Genomic DNA, 23,644 nt, shown 5'->3' on the forward strand with positions numbered 1-23,644 from the left:
ATGAACTTTCTTATATTGTTAAACTTCACTCACAGTGGTTGAACTCATGGGAGGTACTAGTTTGAGCATGTAGGAGACACAAAGGAAGAAGATAAACTACTTAAATTTCTGTATTTTAAAATAATTCAAAAAGCCAGAGAAATTAACAATGAAATTGACCATTTAAACAGATGGTCTTTTTTTAAAGTATGTGTTTCAATATTTGTCGTTTAAAACAAGATGTATTTAATAAGAGATTTGGAAGAAAGAATACTTCTCATTCTATTATAAAATTTCTTCCTCTTCTCCCCTTGCCAATCATTACAAGTTGTCTCTCCCAATAAGAATTCCTAGTCATCTTAAGATAGCCAGCTTCCCTACCCCCATCTTCTCAAAGAGAAACCTGATATTGTGATTTTTTTAATCCAGTGTGATATCAAAACCCTGTATCAAAATCAGTTGGATCACTGAAGGCAAAACATATTTCTGGATGCCAACTGTCTCCCCTCTTATCCAACGCCCTGGTTATGAGTAAAGACGTCCAAACAGACTTTTGCTACCTAAGGTAGCCAAATTAGGAGTAAACAGTTTAATACTTAAAATAATCAGTGCATTGCAGTGACAATAGAGGGTTTAGTTCTTTTAAATTTGAAAAACTAAATACAAAGAAATACAATATTGTATCATATGGAGATAAAGGAATGAGAAGCGTGTCAGTTGTACAGATGTATCATATAAAATGAAAATGTGTAGGAGTTCCCTGTAGCCTAGTGGGTTAAGGAACAGCGTTGTCACTGTTGTGGCTTGGGTCACTGTACTGGTGTGGGTTCGATCTCTGGCCCAGGAACATCCACATGCTGCAAGTGTGGCCAAAAAAAAAAAAATTAAGAAAATAAAATAAAATGAATAAATAAAAAGTTTAGCACTTTCGAAAGAAAAAAAAAGTTGATAGAAAATGTACTTTATTTTACATTAATGAATTTTTGGTGCATATACAAAAAAAGATCAATTCCAGTTTTGTATTTTCCTTTCCATAATGCGTAGGTGAGATGAGTCAACTTTTTGATGCTGATCTTTGAGTTTACCGAGGCCATATCCTCTTCTTTCAGAAACCAATTAGACACCTGATTGAAAGAAAAAGAAATTTAGGTTACATTTGATTGACAAAGTCACATAAAACCCACTGACTTACATAGTGTCTTTAAAGAGTCAAAGGCAAATCGTAAAACACCTAATCACATCATTGAAAAAGTCAGAATTTATGAAGAATACAATAATCATTCTAATTTCTCTGAGCAAAACTTGACTGACCTGTTTTTGCTTTTAGTGAATCTTGGAAGCAAGAGTTTAGCCTTGATGGAATTATTATATATTAATATATTTCAATGGAATGAAAATGATTACTTTCTATGGTAACAAAGTTAACAATTTATAACTCTCATGTGACTCGACAGACTTGAATTTTCTAGAATTAGGAGCAACCTCTGGCTATGCGGATTCTCACTTCCAGCCGCGTCTGCGACCTACACCACAGCTCACGGCAACGCCGGATCCTTAACCCACTGAGCAAGGGCAGGGACCGAACCGGCAACCTTATGGTTCCTAGTCGGATTTGTTAACCACTGCGCCACGACGGGAACTCCTACTTTTTTTTTTTTTTTTGTCTTTTAGGGCTGCACACACAGCATATGGATGTTCCCAGGCTAGGGGTGGAATAGGAGCAGCGGCTGCCAGCCTATGCCACAGCCATAGCAACGCCAATCGGAGCTGCACCGCAGTTCAGGGCAATGCCAGATCCTTAACCCACTGAGCAAGGCCAGGGATCAAACCCACGTCCTCATGGATAATAGTCGGGTTTGTTACTGTTGAGCCATAACAGGAACTCCTGAGATTTACTCTCTGTTCCAAAATCAACTAACTGGAGGCACGTAGAATAGATTAGGAGCATCAGTTCCATTGAAGGGTGAAGCCTGAAGCTGAGTCTCGCTGTGGATAGTCTGTGTACCCGGTGACCCAGAAGTAGGCCTGGGTGCAGGGAGCCTCTGCATTTATTATTATTATTTGCAGACTTTTAAAAAAATTAATTTTTATCAAAGTAGAGCTGGTTTACAATGTTGTGCCAATTTCTGCTGTCCAGCAGAGTGACCCAGTCAGACATGTACATACATTCTTTTTCCCATATTATTTTCCATTTTAATGCCCTCCTTGCATTAGTGCCTCCCTTTCCTTGCCTAACGCTCCGTCTACCACCTGGGACTAGAGCTAGATCCTGAATATCCACTCTGCAATTACCTATCTCTGATCAATCAATGCTCTCCCTCAATCCTGCCCTCCAGGTCCCCTGGCTATTGAGTTATATCAGGAATGGCCAGAAAGCTGCAATGCTGTAGCCCTCCCTGATTTCAGCACTGTGTCCTCCTCATCCTCCTTCATGGAGTTTTAGGAGCTATGACAGAGTCCTGCAGAAGACCCAGTTGGAGTAGAGTAACTTGGGAATTCCCATTATGGCTCAGAGGTAATGAACCCAACTAGTATCCATGAGGACGTGGGTTCAATCCCTGGCCCTTCTCAGTGGGTTAAGGATCTGGCGTTGCCATGAGTTGTGGTGTAGGTTGCAGACATGGCTCAGATGTGGCATTGCTGTGCCTGTGGTATTGGCTGGAAGCTGCAGTTTCAATTTGATCCCTAGCCTGGGAACTTCCATATGCCACAGGGGCAGCCCTAAAAAGCAAAAAAAAAAAAAAAAAAAAAAAAAAAAAAAAAGCAGAGTACCTTTACCAACCCAATCTGGGTGTCCCCCCAGAACATTGAATCCCCCCACAATTCAATCTGGGTGAATCGTGTCCCTGCCCCCCAAAGTTCATACATTGAATTCCTAACTCCTAGTACCACAGACTATGACTGCATTTGCAGAGAAGGTCTTTAAAGAGGTAACTGAGTTAAAATGAGGTCCTTAGTCTGGGCCTTAACCTCACCTGACCAGTGTTCCTATCAGAAGAGGAGATTAGGACACAGTGAGGATGCAAACCCACAAAGAGAAGACCTCGAGGGGGCACAGGAGGCCACCGCCTGTCAAGGAGAGAGGCCTCGGGAAAAACCAAACCTGCCAACACCTGGATCTTGGACTGCAAACCTCCAGAACTGTAGGAACATGAATTTCTGTTGTTTGAGCAATTCCAGTCTCTGGAGTTTTGTGACAGCAGCCCCAGCAAACTCTTGGAATGGGAAAGTTGTAAGAATGACCCAAAGAGAGTTATCGGTAAACCTGCAGAGACAGTAAGTTAAAAGTGGGATTGTTCTGGACAATTCAGGGGGAATAGTCAAACAAATGCTAAGCTCTAGACAGCCCGCCCCGAGAAGAGGTTGGGAGAAAGGAAGTGGGAGGAATTCCAGGCTCAGGGAGCTCTTGAGGATCCAGTAACCTGGGTATGTACTAATCCTCATGAGATTTATATTTTCAAAGCCCGCTCTGGTATCATGTGGCAGAGGGACTGCCGTGTATGGAGGGGGAGACCAGAGCATCAGGCTGTTGCAAAGGCCTTGAAAAAAGATGATGAGATCTTGCCTGACATGTGGGAGTTATGGAGGGGTTGGTGGGAGAAGACATGCAAGGAATACTAAGAAAACCGAACTAACAGACCCTGGTCACAGAGTACACAGAGGGGACAAGAGACAGGTCAGGAAAACAGCTTTGGTGTGGAGAACTTGGGCAATGAAGGTGCCATTTACTAAGACAGGAAATAAAGGAGAAAGATCAAGTTTGCAGAGGAGCTTAAAGCCCTTTCAAAAATGGCTAATAGTGATCCTGGGTATATAATTTTTGGGCTCCCATTCTAGACTATGGAATGTAATACAGTTGGGGTTGACTAAAATTAATCATTTGAAATACTTGTTAAAGTGGAATAAATCTCCAACTCCTGTTTGAAAAGATCAGTTAATTTAAACAATCACTTAAAAATGTACCAACTATGACTCTATATGACTCGAAACTACATCCATCAATAGTTGACCTCTTTTTTCTAAGAATTCTCCTCTTCCTTGGCTCCATTAAAGGCCAAGGTTCTCCTCCTGGTGACCCTCTCTGCCTCTAACTAGTTTCTGCTACTCCAACATCCTCAAAGGAAACCATTCCTCAAGTCTCTGCCATCATCCTTCTCTTCTTCTGCACTTTCTACCAGGCCATCTTCTCCACGCCTACATCTTTGACTGTCTTCTCTGTTCAGGAGACTCTGAACATGGATCTTCAAATGACAGATGTTTGTTTCGGTTCAGATGCCCATCTAGCAATTCAGTCTCACGTGTTTCAAAACAAACCTAATCTTTCCTAAGTTCGCCTTCCTGGTGACGTCCCTCTTTTTGTGAATGGCAGCATGATTGTAATGATAACATATATTGAAGCATCTTATTACTCAAGGAACCATAAGAACACATCTCCTCACTGGAAAATGGATGCGGTCTATCCATGGTCAGTGGAGACAATGTTTGGCTGTATTGAGTTTTGGCTGTTTGGGTGGCAGGAAGATTTGGTCGGTCAACCTTGAAACCAGTTGTTGACTGGCTTCTTGGATGATCAGTCATTGAGATCATCCCTTCGTGAATCATCAGGTTTCAGTAACTTTATCAACAGTCATTGATTCATTGATTCATTCAGTAACTTTATTAATGAGTCATCCATCCATTGATTCAGTCAATAAGTAGATGTAAGGAGCCTGTCTGCTACCCAGAAGGCACTGGTAGGTCTGGGGGGACACGAACTAGCGATATGACTATTGTCCTCAAGTTGCTCCGCTTCTGGTGAGGGAACTAACATGAAAACTGATTATTTCAGATGTGTGGCAATTGCCTTAATAGAACCACCTACAGGGAGCTCCAGCAAATCCTTAGACAAGAAGCAGGCTTACCTCTCACTATCCCAGGCCTACCATATATTCATATTTTAAAGAGTATGTTAATAAATCCTCATATTTCTCAGGGGGAAGGTAAAGATAATGTCTAAAGTTGATTAATTAAGAAGTAACAAAACATATTATTTAAAGATATGGAGCTAACCACTGGAAGAACTAAAAATAGAAAAAACTCCAAATGATTTCCCTGGGAAAATAAGAGATGGATGAGGGAGCTGGAGCAGGGACTGTGCTTTCATTACATACACTTGGTTCTATCCTTCTATCTGATGCCAGCACTTTTGAAAAATAAGAAAAATGGAAAGCTCGTTTAGGTCTTTCTCTTCGGGCCTTTCTTCTGTCCATGGCTTTCACAACTAGCCCTCAGTTTTTGGAATGGAGAATGAACACATTGACTCAGGAGCTCCCTGGCCCACTGTGTATAATTCTATGCATCTCAATATATTTGTGGCTTGATTTCCACGTGTCAGGCAGGGGGATATGGTGGCGGGTAAGAGGGGTGTAGTCCTCGCTCTTACGGAGATTACACAGGTGGAAAGGGTGAGTAGAAACAAGTTGCTGTTCATTTTGACCTCCTCTTCTTCTGTATCTAGTCAGCTGAGTAGCATAACGTGCACTAGTGCCAAGGAGTTATCCAAAGTGTGTGAGCAGTTAGGGAGGTTTGAGCCCCAGGATGGAGCACCACCATGATGCTGGAGGAGAAGCCATGAGGATATAATCCTGATCCCTGAATTCTCTTACAGGAATATACACAGTTAACAGTTTCCTGCCTCAGCAGATGGAATCAGGCACAAGTATAGGGGAATGTTTCAGGGTACAGACTCCAGAGCCAGATTGCCCAGCTCAGAATTTCAGTTCTTTCATTCGTGAGCTGGAAGCATCAGTTACCAAACCTTGATGGGGCTACAATCCCTCCTCTCTGTCAAGAGAATAAAAACCGCAGCTACCTCATGATTGTAAGAAGTCTCTTCTCTCAATTATTTAGAAGAATGGCTGGCAGAGTAAATGTCCAATAAAAGTAACATTATTATTGGGTACACCTGGATACTTCAAATGATTAAAGAATGATACTCCAGGAGTTCCCATCGTGGCGCAGTAGTTAACGAATCTGACTAGGAACCATGAGGTTGCGGGTTCGGTCCCTGCCCTTGCTCAGTGGGTTAACGATCCGGTGTTGCCGTGAGCTGTGGTGTAGGTTGCAGATGCGGCTCGGATCCCGTGTTGCTGTGACTGTGGCGTAGGCCGGTGGCTACAGCTCCGATTAGACCCCTAGCCTGGGAACCTCCATATGCCAAGGGAGCGGCCCAAGAAATAGCAAAAAGACAAAAAAAAAAAAAAAAAAAGAATGATATTCCATACCATTCTTCATAGTGATTAGCAATGGGATCCTGCTGTGTAGCCCTGGGAACTCTGTCTAGTCCATTATGATGGAACATGTAATGTGAGAAAAAAGAGTGGATACATGTAAGTGTAACTGGGTCACAATGCTGTACAGTAGAAAAAAATATATACATAAATAAAAGATAAAAAAAATTTAAAAAGAATGGTACTGATATGAATATTTTATATCCATGTGTACATTGGTTTTTAATTTTAGGATTCAGCATTCTTATCACAGAGTATATGTTGATTCGTCATTTACAAATGTAACTGTTTGTTTGTAGAGGGTCACCAAGGCCCAGAAACAGATCTGGAAAGATACACATGATGTGGTTGATGGTAATCCCCTTGTTGGAGAAGTAGATTGGAAATGGTGAGGAAACCTTTAGATTTTACCAATTGTTTGGTTTCCTTTTTATGATGAAAATATATTCACTAACTTGAAAATAATTTTGTAAAGGTCAGAAAAAAATGTTCTAGTAAAGAAGTGCTGGCAGTGTGTTGGAGATGTGAAAGAAGGTATATTTACATTCAGATAACATTTCTACCTTCACTGGTTGAAAACTGAATATGCACTAAGCACTGCACTAGGCTCTTTAGTGCAGACAAAGTACATGTAGACTCGCTCAGTTTCTTGCAAAGGCTCATTGCCCTCCTTTTGGAGCTGGTACGACATGAATTTGAGCTAGAACTTTGGTTTCAATCAGAGTATTTAATCATGGGGGGCAATATAAGCAAAAGCAAGGGGGAAAGAGAGTGTGGGAAATAGTAAGGGAACAGCAAGCAGTTGAGTTTGGACTGATCACAGAGTTTTGGAAAGAGAGTGTTGAGTTAGGCTTGGAGAGGTAGGTTGGACTCAGTGTGCCGAGGGCATTTAGCTTTATTTATTCAAATGGGTGAGAATCACGGAATGATTTTGAGTAGAGGACCAATACAATGTCATAAGAAGAATGTTTTTGTATTAGTATGTAGGATGGATTCAAGTGAGCTTCTTCATGGAATTTAAAATGGTCCATTTAAGAGAGAAGGAGAACATGATCTAGTGGGTAATAAGGAAAATAGGTAAAAGAGATAGATAGAAATAACATGTGAGAGATACAAGAAACTAACTGGCTGGAAAAGTTCAAATACTGGCAAGACATGTAGAGAGGAGGGATTTACAGGCTATTTCAAAGCTTTCAGGAGTACCTTTTTAGTAAAAAAAAAAAGTTGGTAGATATACAGTTCCCCAATGATACTATTCACAAGAACCAGGAAGTCACCAGGAAAGCAATCTAAAGAGAGTGACGGGTTTGTGTCCAGACGTGTTGAGACTGAATTGCTAGATGGGCATCTGAGCTAAAACAAACATCAGTTGTTTGAAGAGCCATGTCCAGAGCCTCTTGCACAGAGAAGACAGTCAAAGACATTAGCATGGAGAAGATGGCCTGGTAGAAAGTGCAGAAGAAGAGAAGGATGATGGCAGAGACTTGAGGAATGGTTTCCTTTGAGGATGCTGGCATGTTAGAAAAACTAATGAGAGACAGAGAGGGCCACTGAGAGAAAAGAGGAGAACCAGTGTCATGCCTGTAATGGAACCAAGAAAGAAGAGAATCCTGGAGAAAAAAAGAGAGAGAGAGAGAGAGAGAGAGAGAGGTCAACAGTTTCAAGGCAGCAAGAGAGTTAAGGAAAATAAGAACTCAGGGGGTTGCTTCCTTCTCTGTCACCAGGAATGCCTTAGTAACAAACAGGCAGTTAGAATAGCACATGAGGGAGTTCCCATCGTGGCGCAGTGGTTAACGAATCCGACTAGGAACCATGAGGTTGCGGGTTCGGTCCCTGCCCTTGCTCAGTGGGTTAACAATCCGGCGTTGCCGTGAGCTGTGGTGTAGGTTGCAGACGCGGCTCGGATCCCGAGTTGCTGTGGCTCTGGCGTAGGCCGGTGGCTACAGCTCCAATTCAACCCCTAGCCTGGGAACCTCCATATGCCGCGGGAGCGGCCCAAGAGATAGCAACAACAACAACAACAAAAGACGAAAAAAAAAAAAAAAAAAGATTAAAAAAAAAAAAAAAAGAATAGCACATGAGCCTGAAGCACACCTGACGCAAGTCCCCACACATCTGTCTTCTTTTTAGGGCCACACCTGCAGCATATGGAAGTTCCCAGCTAGGGGTCGAGTCGGAGCTGCAGCTGCTGGCCTATGCCACAGCCACAGCAATGCAGGATCCGAGTTGGGTCTGCAACCTACATCGCAGCTCATGGCAATGCCAGATCCTTAACCCACTAAGCAAAGTCAGGGATCGAATCTGCATCCTCATGGATGCTAGTGGGATTTGTTACCGCAGAGCCACAGTGGGAGCTCACCCACACATTTTCAGGATGGATGGAAAAGTCAAGTCAAGAAGAAAATATGAAGATATAGCTGGAATAGACTCAGAATAAAGATAGAAAAAGGTCTGGAATGAAAACAGGGCCATGGCTACATGAAAATCTGATTACCCAGAGCTGGGACATTTTTCTTTGACCCGTGTCCCATAAGACCTTGTTAGGAAGAATATATTGAAAGCCCTGTATGCCTCAATCTGTGAGTCACATAAACCAATGACTGCAGTGGAATGTTGGGGGCAGGGCAGATTTCCTTTAAAAAGCACAGATTACATCCTTTTCCTACTCGATCACTTTCCATAGCTCTTTGCTGCCTGTATAATACTTTCTAAACTTCTTCTCTTGGCAATGAAGAGCCCTCATAAATCGGGTCCCTCTCAATATTATTTTTCACTGTTTCTCAGAATAAATCCAGGCTGGTCTACTCATTGTCTTCCCAATTTCTTTTCACACCCACACCTGCACTTTTGCTCACACTATTTCCCTTGCATAGAATAAACCTTCTCTTCTCTGTTTCTTCGGTCTATTAAATGACTAAGGCTTAAATCAAGTACTCTTCTCTGTGCAGTTTTTGTTTGTTTGCGTGTTCGTTTGTTTGTTTTTTACAATACAATTCCTATGCCATTTATTTTGGGACGACTCACTTGGCACTTGGATGTTATCTGCTAACTTGTTTGCTATTATACTTTCTTTAGATTGCAAGTTTTCTATTTTTCTTCCTTTTCTTTTTTTGGCTGCATCTGTGGCATGTGGAACTTTCTGACCCCAGGGATCAAACCCCCACCACAGCGGTGACCCAAACACCATTTCAGTGACAAAGTCAGATCCTTAACCACAAGGGAACTCAAGGTTGTAAGTTTCTTGAGGGCAAATTTTTTTCAATTTGAAGAGCATCTAGCATAATATTATTTTCCAAATTCAAGTTGTTTTGTTCTGTTTGGTTTTTAAGGCCACACTCGTGGCATATGGGAGTTCCCAGGCTAGGGGTCAAATCGGAGCTACAGCCACCAGCCTATACCATAGCCCCAGCAATGCTGGATCCAAGCTGTGTCTGTGCCACACCACAGCTCACAGCAACACCAGAATCCTGATGCACTGAGCGAGGCCAGGGATAAAACCCCTATCCTCATGGATACTAGTTGGATTCATTTCCACTGTGCCACAACAGGAACTGCCAAATTCAAGTGTTCTAAAATTGATGTATCTAAGTGTATATTCTGATGAGTATTGAAAAGCATATATACCTGTGTCTATGCACCCACTCTCCCAATCAAGATAGACAACATTTCTAGCCATGTCTACTGTCTCAGTAGACATCTGGCTCAGCTTCAGGAGGAAGAGGCAGGACCAGAAGGGTGAATTGTAAGTTTGAGGCCAGCTAAAGGGATTGATTGGATCATCTGATAAAGTGAAAGGCAAATACTAAAGTCAGATGATGCAGTATTTTGTATTGAGCAAGTCTGGGATTGTGCAACCTGTGGATTACTCAGTCAAAGTTCAGTGACTGACAGGCAGCGGTGGAGACCAAGGCCCCAGGGTGGGCATGCCAAAGCCAGCTATGATCCTCTAGCTGGGACAAGCTGACCTCTAAAAAACTCTAGGAAGTTGAGGGTTACAGTACAGGCTTCTCCAACCTGAGGATCCAAGGTGATAAGATTTCTGGGAGCTTCTTTATGAAAAACATTTGCTCAGTGACAGACTGCTGATAAAAGGGATCCCTTGGCTGACTTGAATGTTTGGCTGCTTTATGAGTAAAACATCCCACTTGATTTCCCAAATGGGAATTGCCTTTGACTAAGAACATGCGAAAAGGCTGAGAGACTGATCCCAGCAGAATTAACATTATACTATATTACCTCTACCTTAAAACAAAAATTTTTAAAACATAAATCAGATCAAGCCATTCACCTGTGCAAAACCTTGCACTAGCTTTCCAAATTACAAAAGAAATCCAAAATTCTTAACCATGACCAACAAAGGCCCAAGCTGGTCTGGTTTTGCATCTACGCTCCCAGCACTGGCTTCACTTAAACTGCCCCTTCCTACTGGTTCTTAGACGTGCCAAGTCATTCCAAGACCTTTGCACTTGCTGTCCTCCTTTCCAGGGATGCTATTCCGCAAGCCCTTTGCTTTTAGGCATCCACACTTTGTTCAGCTCTATCAGCTACTTAGAGAAGTCTGGCCCAATATTTCTATCTTTCCCTTGCCCATTTCATTTTTCTTCTTAGTCCTTCTCAGTATCTGAAAATACACTGTAATTTAAATAATTTACCTGTTTATGGTCTGTTTCCCTCACTATAATGTTGGCTTTTATAATCTTTCTGCTTCATCATTATGTCCCTGTGACTAAAGCAGTATCTGAGCATCTTCAAAACTCAATAAATACTTGTTGGATGAAGGAACGGGTTTTCGTATCTTCCGAATTAAACACCACACATATCATTTAGCCCAACACGCTTGTTTCATAGAGGAAGAAACCTATCACCTGAGGTGAAGGGGTGAAGGTTATCTTGGGACTACTTCTTGCTCTTGCTCCAGAACCCTTCAGCAAACCATGCAGCCAGTCATCTTCCAGCCACACTCTTTTGCACCTTGATGTGATTGGCAATGCACAGTAACTAAAAGGTATTAGTCAAAGGCCCTTGTCTTTTACTCTCTACCTCTCTGGGGTCTCTCCATCTCCTCTCCCCCTCCTCTCCCTCCGCCTTTCCTTCAGGTAATCCTTTGAGTTCCACTCTTGGCCCACCTTCCCCACTGGCCCCCTAGGTAGTCAAGTCCATTGCACCTGCATGCTAATGAATCAATACCTCCAGCCCAAATGCCTCTCTTTATCTCCAACTCACATGCTAACTCCTTACCAGACAAACTCTGTCTAGATGCCTCTGGGCATTACACACTCAGTATTTCCAAAGCAGAATTTATTCCCCATCAAAACAGCTCTTCCGCCAGTGCTTCCTAGCCAATGAATGAGGTTATCCAACCTGGCAAACTTCTCGCACTCTGTTCCCCTCAAATAATCCTAAGGAGGTGTTGATTCCACTTCCCAAATATTTATTGCATCTAATTCTGTCATTTTCACTGCCTCTAATTTTATTTATACTTCTCATCAATTCTTACATAGATGAATATAAAATTGCCTAATTATTTTTCAAGATGCAGTTTGCTACCCTTTAATGAGGCATCAAATCAATTTAGTGGCTCATAACAAGCTTTTTTTTTTTTAAATCTCTTATTTCTTTGTACAAGGCAGAAATTAGCAGGATCAAAATTAGTAGGAACACAAAGGCATTTACTGGCAGCTTTTCCTTTTTTGTAAAGGTCAAAGTACTCAAAACATTTCGAACGAGCACAAAGACACATCTAATAGAGAAAGCCTGTTCCCTGCCCCCATTCACTTAAACTGAGTGGAGAAATGTTTTGTATCAACAGCACTCAGTGGATAGCAACATCAAATACAGTGGCGATTTAGTTTTAATGTCATTTGCATATGCATTATGATTGTTTGAAAGACATTTCGTTTCTCTGCAATGTTATTCCCTGAAATTCATATTCATCGTGCTTCCTGACCCAAAGGGGTGAGCTCCTTGGAGTAAATCCTTCTCCCACCCTAACCATTAGCTCTAACCGCCATCTTGGATTTGAAAGTGAAATTCAGTACTCTTGCTTCAGAGTGGTCAGTACAGTTTTATGTTCTACTTCCATGGTCTAGTCAAGAGCTAAATTTTCCACTCATTATAAAATTTTCCCCAGCATCATTAAGTCCAGTATTCACGTCTCCCTCAAAATTTTCCCCTTTCTGAAGCAAGTTCTGAATTTGGACAGTTGTTCCAAGCCTCGCCCTACCTGCTTTGTAGACCAGAAGGAAACACTCTTCCATTTGTCTCAGTGTCTTCCTGTCCCAAGCACAGCCAGGCAAACAAGCATCTCCAGGAAAGGTATGGACTCCTTGCAGCAGGGGAGCATCCTGTCGTCTCCAGATCTACTTAGCCTGCCAGTCCCAACCTCTGGGCCAGTCCAAGCCTGTGGCCACATGGGGGACCGTCCTCTGCACCCCATGGCCCAGAAAGACCATTAGAATGAGGACCATGACCAGATGAGGAGACTGAGGCCATGGAGAGAAAGGAAGGTGGCTTCACTTTTGTGGTGGAGGTGGGGGGGGGAGGTCCTTGCTCCCAGGTGGCTTGTGCCTGAGGTCTTATGTCCCAAACTTCCCTGTGACATGTCTCCAGCAGCTTGCTCAACTTGCCAGAACTCAAATTCTTAAAAACATGAAACAGAATGAAACAGAGAAGAAAATATCTGAATGCAGCGCATGCAGGGAAGTTCAACCGTTTTGTAGAGTTGTGTATATTCAGGGTGTACAATGTAACACTGAATTGAAGGATTCCATTCTAATTTGTTACCCTGACTTCATACTTGATGCCCTCATATTCACTCAGGTGCAAGAGCTTAAAATCTGGAATCTCTAAGCACTGCATACAAAGACAGACCAAGCTGGGTTGAAAACCTGCCTCTGCTATTTAATGATGTTGTGATGGTGGGAGAGTTATTTTAACATGGACCCCGGGATATTCTCATCTTTAACGTGAGAATAATAACATCATGTATTCAAAGTTGCAGGGCAGCCCCATGCAAGCCTCTTTGAATCATTTATCTCTAATCTTTGCAAGAATCTCAAGTTATTTATTTTTATTCTCATCTTTTTTTTTTTTTTTTTTTGTCTTTTTTTTTAAGGTCTACACCCACGGCTTATGGAAGATCCCAGGCTAGGGATCGAATCGGAACTGCAGCTGACAGCCTCTGCCCCAGCCACAGCAACAGGAACCTTCATCCTCAAGGATACTAGTTGGATTTGTTTCTGCTGTGCCGAAATGGGAATTCCAAGAAGGGCTTTTAAAAAATTGGGCAATGGGGACCTGCTGTATAGCACAGGGGACTCTGCCCAATATTCGCTGATAATTCACATGGGAAAAGAATCCGAAAGAGAATGGATATATGTGCATGTATAACTGAATCGCTTTGTTGTATTGCAGAAATGTTCACAACATTGTAAATCAACTCTACGGCAATAAAACCTTTTTAAAAAGATTACAAAAATAAAAGATTAAAAATTAAAATAAATAAATAAAATAGAAAATCGTTCTTTAAAGGGCTCACAGGAAGCTGCCTACTTAGTCACCAGAACAAGCCGCTCCCTTCCACGTTTTGTTTACTCTTTCTGCTTTCCCTATTTATTGTTTGAAATTGATTTTCCATTCCTCTAGTGAGCACCATGTTCCAAGCAGACCTGGGAAATTCAGTTTATATACATACTACCTACTTATCAGCTATTTTAATCAGGAGTGACTGGCTGTGAACACGGACGCTCGGCAGGATGGAGAAGCATTCGGTAGGACAAATGAAGGTTGGAGCACCTAGACTTGGAGGGGACAATCCTGAGGGTGCTTTGCATTCAGCAGCCCATCCCTGCAGCGTGGAAGAAGTGGGAGGAGCCATCGCCTCAGACCTTTGCAGTGGTTGATATGAAAGAGTCACACAGGACTTCTCTTTGACGTATTGGAAAAAAAAAAAACCAAAAAACAAAAAACAAACTGTGATATGAGCTATAGCATTACCTGGGTTTAACTGATACTTAAAAACTACCCCCTGTTGTTATCATTTCTTGCAACTAAGCTCTATTGTATCTGAGCTACAACCTACGAGAAAACCCTAAGAGGAAATCCCAAGAAGAACAGAGTTTTCAATTTTCTTTCTTTCACCTTCTTTGCTTGTGAATCAAATTAGTATTAAAGGCTCCAGAACAAAACCAGTACTACTCATATCCTGTTTAGGTAAGCCAAATGACATACATGTTTATTCAGAAACCAAAAGTTCCTTTCACTTTTATTATTTTCCACACTAGTATTTCAAAGGATCCTAGACTCTTCCTCAAAGAAATGGGAATTTGACAAATGAAATTCTCTGGTCCATGACCTGAAGGGTTAATTTTTTTAAAAATTCTCTGAAAAATGATCAGATCCAAAATACAATACACAAAAGGGACCTTTAAAAACATCATCACAGTATGAAAACTAGACAAAACATTAGACAAGAAAAAGACAACTTGTGCTGTAACACACAGAAACCTCCCGGCTGCCATAATATCCTCAGCCAGCACAAGATAACAGGATTCTATTCTAGTGATGTGTGGGAGTTAATATGTAGAAAAGAAAACAATGGCTTATGGGTAGTGGAGGCACAACGGAAAAATTCATACATCATATCATACTTGACAGGAAGAGACTATGGATCAGGTTTAATCCCCTGTAACTTATTCTAAGGCATATGGTACAGGGACTCTGAAATGAAAAGCGTCCTCTCTTAGGTTATTAAATGTCTGAAATAATAAGCCAGAGACTAAGACATGGAAAATAGTCACCCATCCCTTCTGCAAAATAATTTATAGGACCTCAGCTCTGTGGAACCAAAGAAAATGAGGAAAATACAAAAGCACACACATTAAAAAAGTAAAACATATTAATGAACTTGACAAAAATTATCGTCAGATTAAGCACATGCTGCTTTGAAGGAAGTGAAAATATGGCTTGTCAGCCAGGCCAGAGTGAGGTGACATGGCACAGAGAAGACGCAAGGCCAGAGCACCTGAAAAATGTGCACTGAGTGCTCCCTTCGCGTATATCATGGTGCTGTATGTGAAACGATCTTTCTTAAATAGTTAAAAGATGTTATTTTGTAACATTCTTGGGTTTGCATTTTTATATACACAATCAAATAGTTCTGAGATTGGGATATAATAATATTTTAAACTATTTTTAGCTTTAATCCTGTTTAGACATTATAAAGAAAACTAAATGGTAACGTGGAGCAATTGCTGAACTAACCTGGGTTACAAGCAACTTATGGAAGACAAAAGTGTTGTGTTGTATACACGTGTAAATGATTGTACGTGCGTGCACACAGGTGCGTGTGTGTTGAGGGGGGCAGCGTCCAGTCTAAGTGTATTAGAGGAATTCGGCAGATCCCGTCTCGTCGTCTTGTTCAGCATCTCAAAACAGCCACTCTTCAGCTTTGTTTTTCAGGTTATTTGGCCACCTCTTTTGGCAACAGGAGAACCTTTTATCAAGTGTCTTATTTATATTCCCTTACATATAAGCTTGTTGGCAGCTAACAGATCATTTGCTTTGTGTTTATCGCTTCAGAGGAAAATGGCTTTGGTTACTAGCAGAGTTTTAGTCTGAGGCACAATGAACAATTATGCTTAAAAAGCTGAGCATCGGTTTCACTGTTGATATACACAAAGCATGTGGTATCACATAATTACATGTGAGGTTTTTTATGTGTAGCAAGTTTGATCACATATAAAATCATATAAACTCGGACTTAATTGAATGTTTCACATCTTGTTCTCCAAATAATTATGATGAGTAAAGAAGCCAGACAAGGAAGCTCCCTTGTGGGGCAGCGGGATCAGTGTTGCTGCAAAAAAATAAAAATAAAATATAAACAAAAGTAAATGAAAAGCCTACATGCCATTTGACTACATTTGTATACAAGACTACATTTGTATACAATTCTAGACAAAGTAATGTCATCTATAGTAACTGAAAGGGGATCATTTGGGGAGAGAGCAGGGAAGGGAGAGAGGGAGGGATTATGAGGGACCCAAAGAAAGTACTGGGGTGCTAGAAAATTTGTTACCTTGATTGTGATGACGGTTTCATCGATATATGCATAGGCTAAAACTTATCAAAACTGTATAGTCTAAATTCTATGCAGGTTATTGTACATCAGTTATATCTGAATATGGTTTTTAAAAAAACAAACAAACTCCAATCTTTTTTTTTGTCTTTTTGCTATTTCTGGGGCTGCTCCCTCGGCATATGGAGGTTCCCAGGCTAGGGGTCTAATCGGAGCTGTAGCCACCGGCCTACGCCAGAGCCACAGCAACTCGGGACCCGAGCCGCGTCTGCAACCTACACCACAGCTCACGGCAACGCCGGATCGTTAACCCACTGAGCAAGGGAAGGGACAGAACCCTCAACCTCATGGTTCCTAGTCGGATTCGTTAACCACTGCGCCACGATGGGAACTCCCACAAACTCCAATCTTAACTGGTAGTCACTCCTTTCTACAATGAACTGTGGCAATGTAATGCCTGTATATCACACCCATCTGGGGATTAAGGTGAAAATTCAAAATAAGAAAGCAGAACCCAGACGTACAGTTGCCAGGAGGACAGGTCTGTCTTCAATGCTGTATCTGGAGGTCCCGTCTCCAGTGACTTACTGCTACACATTTGTCCAGCAACACTGAACAGTCTGCGTTCATCACCACAGAACCAACAACCATCCAAGTCCTCACAGAACACGATTCCCTGTGGTCTCTCAAGAAGCTAACATTAGATCATGTCTCAGAGGATTGTAACTGCATAAACCATGGGGCAGATTTAGTAGCTTTTATTGACACGGGAAATGGGAATGGAAAGAGATGATACAAGGACAGGAAAGGCAGCTTGCTATCTTTATTTTACCATCAATATCTGCAAGAAGGGAAAAGGATTTTGAAAGATAGGAACTTGGTAGTCAAAGCACCCCTGCCGTCCATTGCATATTTCAAAACTATAAATTTGATCATGTCATTCCTGCTTAAATATCTTACGATGGCTTTCCTACTAGCCACTGCCGGTAGGAAAAGCCCTTAGTGTGTTTTACCAGGAGCTCAGGATTTGACCCCTGTCCACTTTTTTAGCCTCAGCACATCTCTCTGTCCCTCACCCCAACTACAGCCGTTCTGAATGCCTTATTCGTCAAAGCTTTTCATGCTGTAATGCACTTTGGGTTCTCCAGGAAGCAGGCTCAGGCAGGGTTTAGTGTTCAGGATGTTTATTAGGGAGTGTTCTTGAGATCAACACCAGTGGAAGGGAGGGGGCGGAAGCAGGATTGGGAAGGAGGCGACATCCAGCCATGACGCAAGCCTGACAGCCTCAGCCAGTCATGTGGGGTGCTATGAAACCAAAATGACCCAACAGAGCTGGCAGGTGTGTGTAGGGAGGATGTGACCTTGGGCAAGGAGGCTCTCTGCAGCTGAGGCAATACCTGAAGACGTGGCCAGCTCTTGTTAGAGCCTGCGGAATCAAGTCCACCCTTAAAGGGCATCTGGGTAGGGCATTTGCATGTTCACCGAAACATAGTATTTACCTTGTGTGAAACCCTCTTCCCTTCCAGTTCACCTAGGTAATTTCTGCTCATCCCTCAGACGTCAGTGTAATTAATTCTCACTTCTTCAGAGAGGGATTCCCAAATTCCCGAACGTGATCGGCTTCTATATCAGGTCACATTTTTTTTCGTACCATCCTTGTCATAATCCTTATTATACTTATTTGTGATTAGTCTCTAATTTCTGTTTTCTTCTATACAGTGGTATCTCCTGGAGGGCAGAGACAACTTCCATAGTATTCACCTCTGAGCCTCAATGCCTACCACAGTGTTGGCACATAGTAGTTGCTCAATAAATATTGACTGAATAAATGGATGATCCAAGGTTTAAAGACCATTGCAAAGATCAAAGGCTCTTACCAACACATCTGTTTTGACACATGCTAAGACTTGCTGCCTTATGATGTCAAGGCGAAAACTTCATTCCAGCTCTATAGCCAAACTGCTCAGTCCTTTAGTCCTAGTTGGATCCCATCCTAGCCATGTGACCCTGGATAAGTTAAGTAAACTCTCTAAGCCTCAATAATAATTATGATAATGATAATAATTATAATCAATAATAATGACAATACTAGCATAATAGTATATTCCCCGTAAGGCTGTTGGGAGGGTTCAATGAAATAATCTATGTAGAGATTTTATCAAAGCCCCTGAAATACAGTGCGGCATCAGTAAAAGTTAGCTGTACTTGCTCTTATTATTATTTAGCTTTTAGCTGTAAGTTGAAAATATACTTTAAAAATGAGAAAAAAATTAGGAATAGATTTTTTATATTTGCCATTAAAAATGCACCCAAATAGTAATTTTTTGAAAATTAGATCTTTGTTAGATTTCCCTACACTTAGCCTGCAGTTTAGAATTGGTTTTTATTTTGTTTTATGTATAGAAGATGGATACCTTCTCATTACTTAGGGTCTTCCAAGGTTTTAAATAAGGCTGTTCCTGTCCTGTCACACAACCTAGGAATTTATAATTCAGTGTGTGCGTGTGTGTGTGTGAGAGAGAGAGAGAGAGAGGAGGCGGGGAGGGAGAGGGAGATACTTTTGCCTTTGTCTGAAATGCCTCTTCATACCTTAGAAGATTTCTATCCGAATTGACTCATCAGTTCAAGAAACACTTCCTGGACAAAGCCTTCCCCTGCTTCTTCCAGGTTGCTCCTGCTTTTACCACTTTTACCCTAAGCCATTTCCATACCTGGATTTTTATTCTGAACCGCCCCCTGTTACATCTCCTTATTAGATTGTGAGTTTCCTTCCTTTTTTTTTTTTTTTTTTTTTTTGATTTTTTTAGGACCGTACCTGAGGCACGTGGAAGTTCCCAGGCTAGGGGTCAAGTCAGAGCTGCAGCTGCTGGCCTACACCACAGCTGTAGAAACACAGGATCCAGGCCTACACCACAGCTCACAGCAAGGCCAGATCCTTAATCCACTGAGTGAGGCCAAGAATTGAACCCACGTCCTCATGGATACTAGTCAGATTTGTTTCCACTGTGCCACAACGGGAACGCCTAGATCCTGAGTTTCTTAAAGGCAGGTCTTCTTCATCTTTTATATCTGGCACATGCAGACACTCAATAAATGTTTGTTAAATTGGTTTGAATTAGAAGAAAAACACCAGATCGCTTCAGAAGGATACACATGATGAAGGGGTTTAGATATGCTCAGAAAACATAGAATTTAATAAGCTAGAGATCAAATATTTTCTTTTTAATGTAAATATAACCAATACCCATCTTGGTAGAGTATATTCCAAATGTGAGTTCTTTATTTAATTCTGAGTGTAAAGATTAAGAGAACACAATATATCATGATGGGTCAATAACATAGTAGGAAAGATGATAAATTTAGAGAAAGTGAGGTACTTTTCTGGGTGCCAGGCAAAAGAAACTGAAACCACTGGCAACCACAAAAAGGTTAACAGCAAGAGTTGAACTCAGGATACAAAGGCCACAGTGAAATAAACAATGCTATCCAGAAAGTTTTACAAGTTTATAATTCACTGAAAATGCTATTCATTAGTCAGTTTTGAAGAATGAAAAGTAATAGTGAAAAGAACAAACTGCTTTTCTGGAAATGTCTCATTTCTTTACATGTCACAGTAATTTAACTTTTTCTTTTTTATTATTCTTAACGGTTCTTTCCATTTCTCGAAAATCTCATGCACTTTACAGAACTGGTATTTGCTGAGGTTTGTGATTACAAGACCTTGCACGCAAGGACTCCAAGAGCTTATCTTCAATCTTAATGAGATGCCTCAAATTATACTCTGAACTTAAAAAAATTGTAACGGGATATGTTTGAGCTATTATATATAAGAGATAAAAGACCGATCTGGGGAATTTAGTGCTGAGAATACACAGTGCCTACAATTAATAGGAACAAATTCTGAAATCTGACAGTGCTTGCATAATTTAACAATAGTTCAGTAAATCATTCTTTCCGCTTGGAAAAGATATGAAAGGTGATGCTGTTACAAAAACTCCACTTAGAATAGAAATCTTTTTTTTCCTATGGAAATAGAATTGATTTACAAGGTTGTATTATTTTCCAGTGTATAGCAAAGTGATTTATTTATATGTACATATATATGTATACACACACATATTCTGCTTTATTCTTTTCCATTATGGATTATTACAGGATGCTGAATATAGTTCCCTGTGCTATGCAGTAGTCCCTGTTGTTGATCTATCTTATATATAGTAGTTTGTAACTGCTAATCCCAAACTCCTCATTTATCCCTCTGCCACCTCTTTTCCCCTTTGGTAACCATAAATTTGTTTTCTATGTCTATGAGTCTGTTTCTGTTTTATAAATAAGCTCATTTGCATCATATTTTAGATTCTGCATGTAAATGATATCATATGATATTTGCCTTTCCCTGTCTGACTTAATTCACTTAGCATGATTATCTCTAGGCTCACCCATGTTGCTGCGAATGGTGTTTTTTCATAGAATATAAAACATTGTGTATATTGTGTTTATCCATAGCAGTGTCTGTCTTCCTGATAGATTTTGAGAACATCAAGGAAGAAAATACACCTTATTCATCCACAGCACCTCGAATGGTGCATAAAACATGGAAGATGGGAGTTCCCGTTGTAGCTCATCAGATTAAGAGCCCAACTAGTATCCATGAGGATGTGGGTTGGATCCCTGGCCTCACTCAGTGGGTTAAGGATCTGGTGTTGCTGCAAGCTGCGGTGTAGGTTGCAGATGCAACTGGGATCTGGCCTTGCTGTCTCAGAAGAGAAATGTCTTTGAAATCTCACCCTTCTTCACCATTCTCAATTCTGTGCTACACTCTCAAGGTCAATTGCACCGGCACCCTCACTGGTCCCAATACTTCAATCTAGTCCTGTCTCTCTTCCTTCCTGCCTTCAAGGATTCCTTTCTGCACGGCACAGGGAGAGGAAAATGTTCAGGAGTTAACTATCCCCAAGGACAGTATCGATGATTTAAAATGCACTATCTCTGATACCATATACGGTAGAACTGTATTGCTGTAGTATTACTACATCAGGAGATTAAGGGAGATTTAAAAATTGATTCTAGGAAACATGGCCGTTGCAGTACTGGTGGTGACATTTAAACTCCCCTCTTTCTGACACTGGCTATCTTCACTCACTTGCTGGTCATGTCATCTTTTTGTTGAAAAGATCACTACTGAAAAAAAAAGGTTTTATCACCGCCTCTCCCTTTCTTACAGAATAAAATATAAACCCTTTGACTTGACATACAAAGAAAAAGACAGGAGTTCCCGTCGTGGCGCAGTGGTTAACGAATCCGACTAGGAACCATGAGGTTGCGGGTTCAGTCCCTGCCCTTGCACAGTGGGTTAAGGATCCGGCGTTGCCGTGAGCTGTGGTGTAGGTTGCAGACGCGGCTCGGATCCCGTGTTGCTGTGGCTCTGGTGTAGGCCGGTGACTACAGCTCCGATTCAACCCCTAGCCTGGGAACCTCCATATGCCGCGGGAGCGGCCCAAGAAATAGCAACAAAAAAAAAAGACAAAAAAGACCAAAAAAAAAAAAAAAAAGAAAAAGACATCCTTCCCAGTACGCCTCTGCTTTTCCAGGCGTGTTTACTTCTCCTCCTATGGCGTATTGTAAACTCCAGCAGGTCTGGACTTCTCACAGTTCCTCAGACTTGCAGGCCATTCCCTGACTCTATGATTTGCATGTGCTTGTTTCTATCTGGAATGACCTTTCTCCTTTTTGGCCTAGCAAGTTCCTATTCGATCGTCAAGGCTCAGCTGATGTGCATGTCAATAGGTTGGAGACTTCCTTGACTTTTCCAGACTGCTAAATTGCTCATCCCACAGAACACGCAAATATAATAACATTCCACACCACGCTACAATCCAGTGGACAGAAATCTTGTGTTTCTGACTCTCTGGCTGTGAGATCTTCAAAGCTGTAAGCCCTGTGTTTATTCAAATTGGTATCTGTCCTGGTCCGTTTGGGCTGCTATAAAAAAAGTGCCAGTGACTGGTAAACGCCAGACATTTATTTCTCACAGTTCTGGAAGCTGGGATGTGCAAGATCAAGATGCCTTTGATTTAGTGCCCGGCAAAAGCTGTTGTCCTGGTTTGCAGCCAGGCGCCCTCCTGCTGTATCCTCACCTGACAGAGAGCGATCGGCTCTCCTACGCCTCCTATGACGTCACTACTCCCATTCATGAGGGCTCTGCCTTCACAACCTCATGACCCCCCAAAAGTCCTACTTCCAAATACCATCACGATGAGGAGTAGGTGTCCGCATGTGAACAGGATACAATCATTTAGTCCACAGCAGCATCTCTGACACACGGTTCTTAATTTTAACTGAAGAAGAGTGGTAGGATTAAATGTGGTCCTGAAAAATGAAATTTTCCTGACCCTCCCCCTTTTTATCCTCCGAATGCAGCTTAGAAACAAGCTTATTGATGCACGCTATCCACTTACATGATTTTAAACATGTGATTGCTTCAAGAGGCACTTAGTAAAATCATTAAGAGGATACAATTAGCAAAGAACGAAAACCATTAAATCCAAATAAACAAAGCAATGGTAATAATAGCTAATATTTATTGCTCAACTACCATGTACTAGGAAGTGTTCTATTACTTTTATGCGCAAGCTCATTTAATTCTCACAAAAACCCTATTAAGTAGTTATTGCTGTTGTAAGTCCCTTTTAAAATTTAGAAAACCGAGGTGCAGAAAGGTTCCCCAGGACTACACAGAGCTAGTAAGTGGGACAACCCACAACTGTGGGTACAATTTGAACCCAAGTAGTCTTGTTCCAGAGCCGTGTTCTCAACTCCCATACTACATGAATAAAAAGCCATGAAAAAACAGGTGACTAAGATATCTTTTCAGAAAGATTCAATGATCCCATCTCTGTTTTAATTCTTAGGGGAAAGATTCATATCAGAAAGACCTATGTACAAATAACCAATAAAGCTGTTTAAGACTAAATTAAGCCATAGAAAAGTCTATAATGTTTCTGTAGAGTGTGGTTAGGGAGGCCAAGTAAGACTCAGTTGTAACCCTAACACCATACACAAAAATAAACTCCAAATGGATTAAAGACCTAGATATAAGACCAGACACTATCAAACTCTTAGAGGAAAACATAGGCCAAACACTATCTGACATAAACGACAGCAATATCTTCTCAGATCCACCTATCAGAGTATTGACAATAAAAAGAAAAATAAACAAATGGGACCAAATCAAACGTCAAAGTTCCTGCACAGCAAAGGAAACCCTAAACAACACAAAAAGACAACCCACAGAATGGGAGAAAATCTTTGCAAGTGA

At 41.3% G+C, this 23,644-nt stretch overlaps 1 long non-coding RNA gene across 3 annotated transcripts in view; it reads right to left on the minus strand.

Moving 5' to 3' along the window:
• Window positions 1-924: 924 nt before the first annotated feature.
• The window catches only part of LOC106508363 (uncharacterized), a 169,298-nt gene continuing 146,578 nt past the window's right edge, over window positions 925-23,644 (minus strand). For 2 of the 3 annotated variants that reach the window (XR_014844649.1, XR_014844648.1), the window contains 3 exons: window positions 15,510-16,104; window positions 12,472-12,887; window positions 925-1,103 (listed from right to left, as the gene is read on the minus strand). This is a non-coding gene — a long non-coding RNA (uncharacterized LOC106508363). Of the gene's footprint in view, window positions 1,104-12,471; window positions 12,888-14,452; window positions 16,105-23,644 lie in introns of those variants that run through there. The other variant, XR_014844650.1, reaches the window with a different exon arrangement.

The sequence above is a fragment of the Sus scrofa genome, chromosome 4, assembly GCF_054392235.1.
Source record: "Sus scrofa isolate SSC_HxYL_T2T_F1_AM1 chromosome 4, Sscrofa_HxYL_maternal_Yorkshire_Landrace_v2.0, whole genome shotgun sequence".
In the NCBI taxonomy this organism is placed as follows: domain Eukaryota; kingdom Metazoa; phylum Chordata; class Mammalia; order Artiodactyla; family Suidae; genus Sus; species Sus scrofa.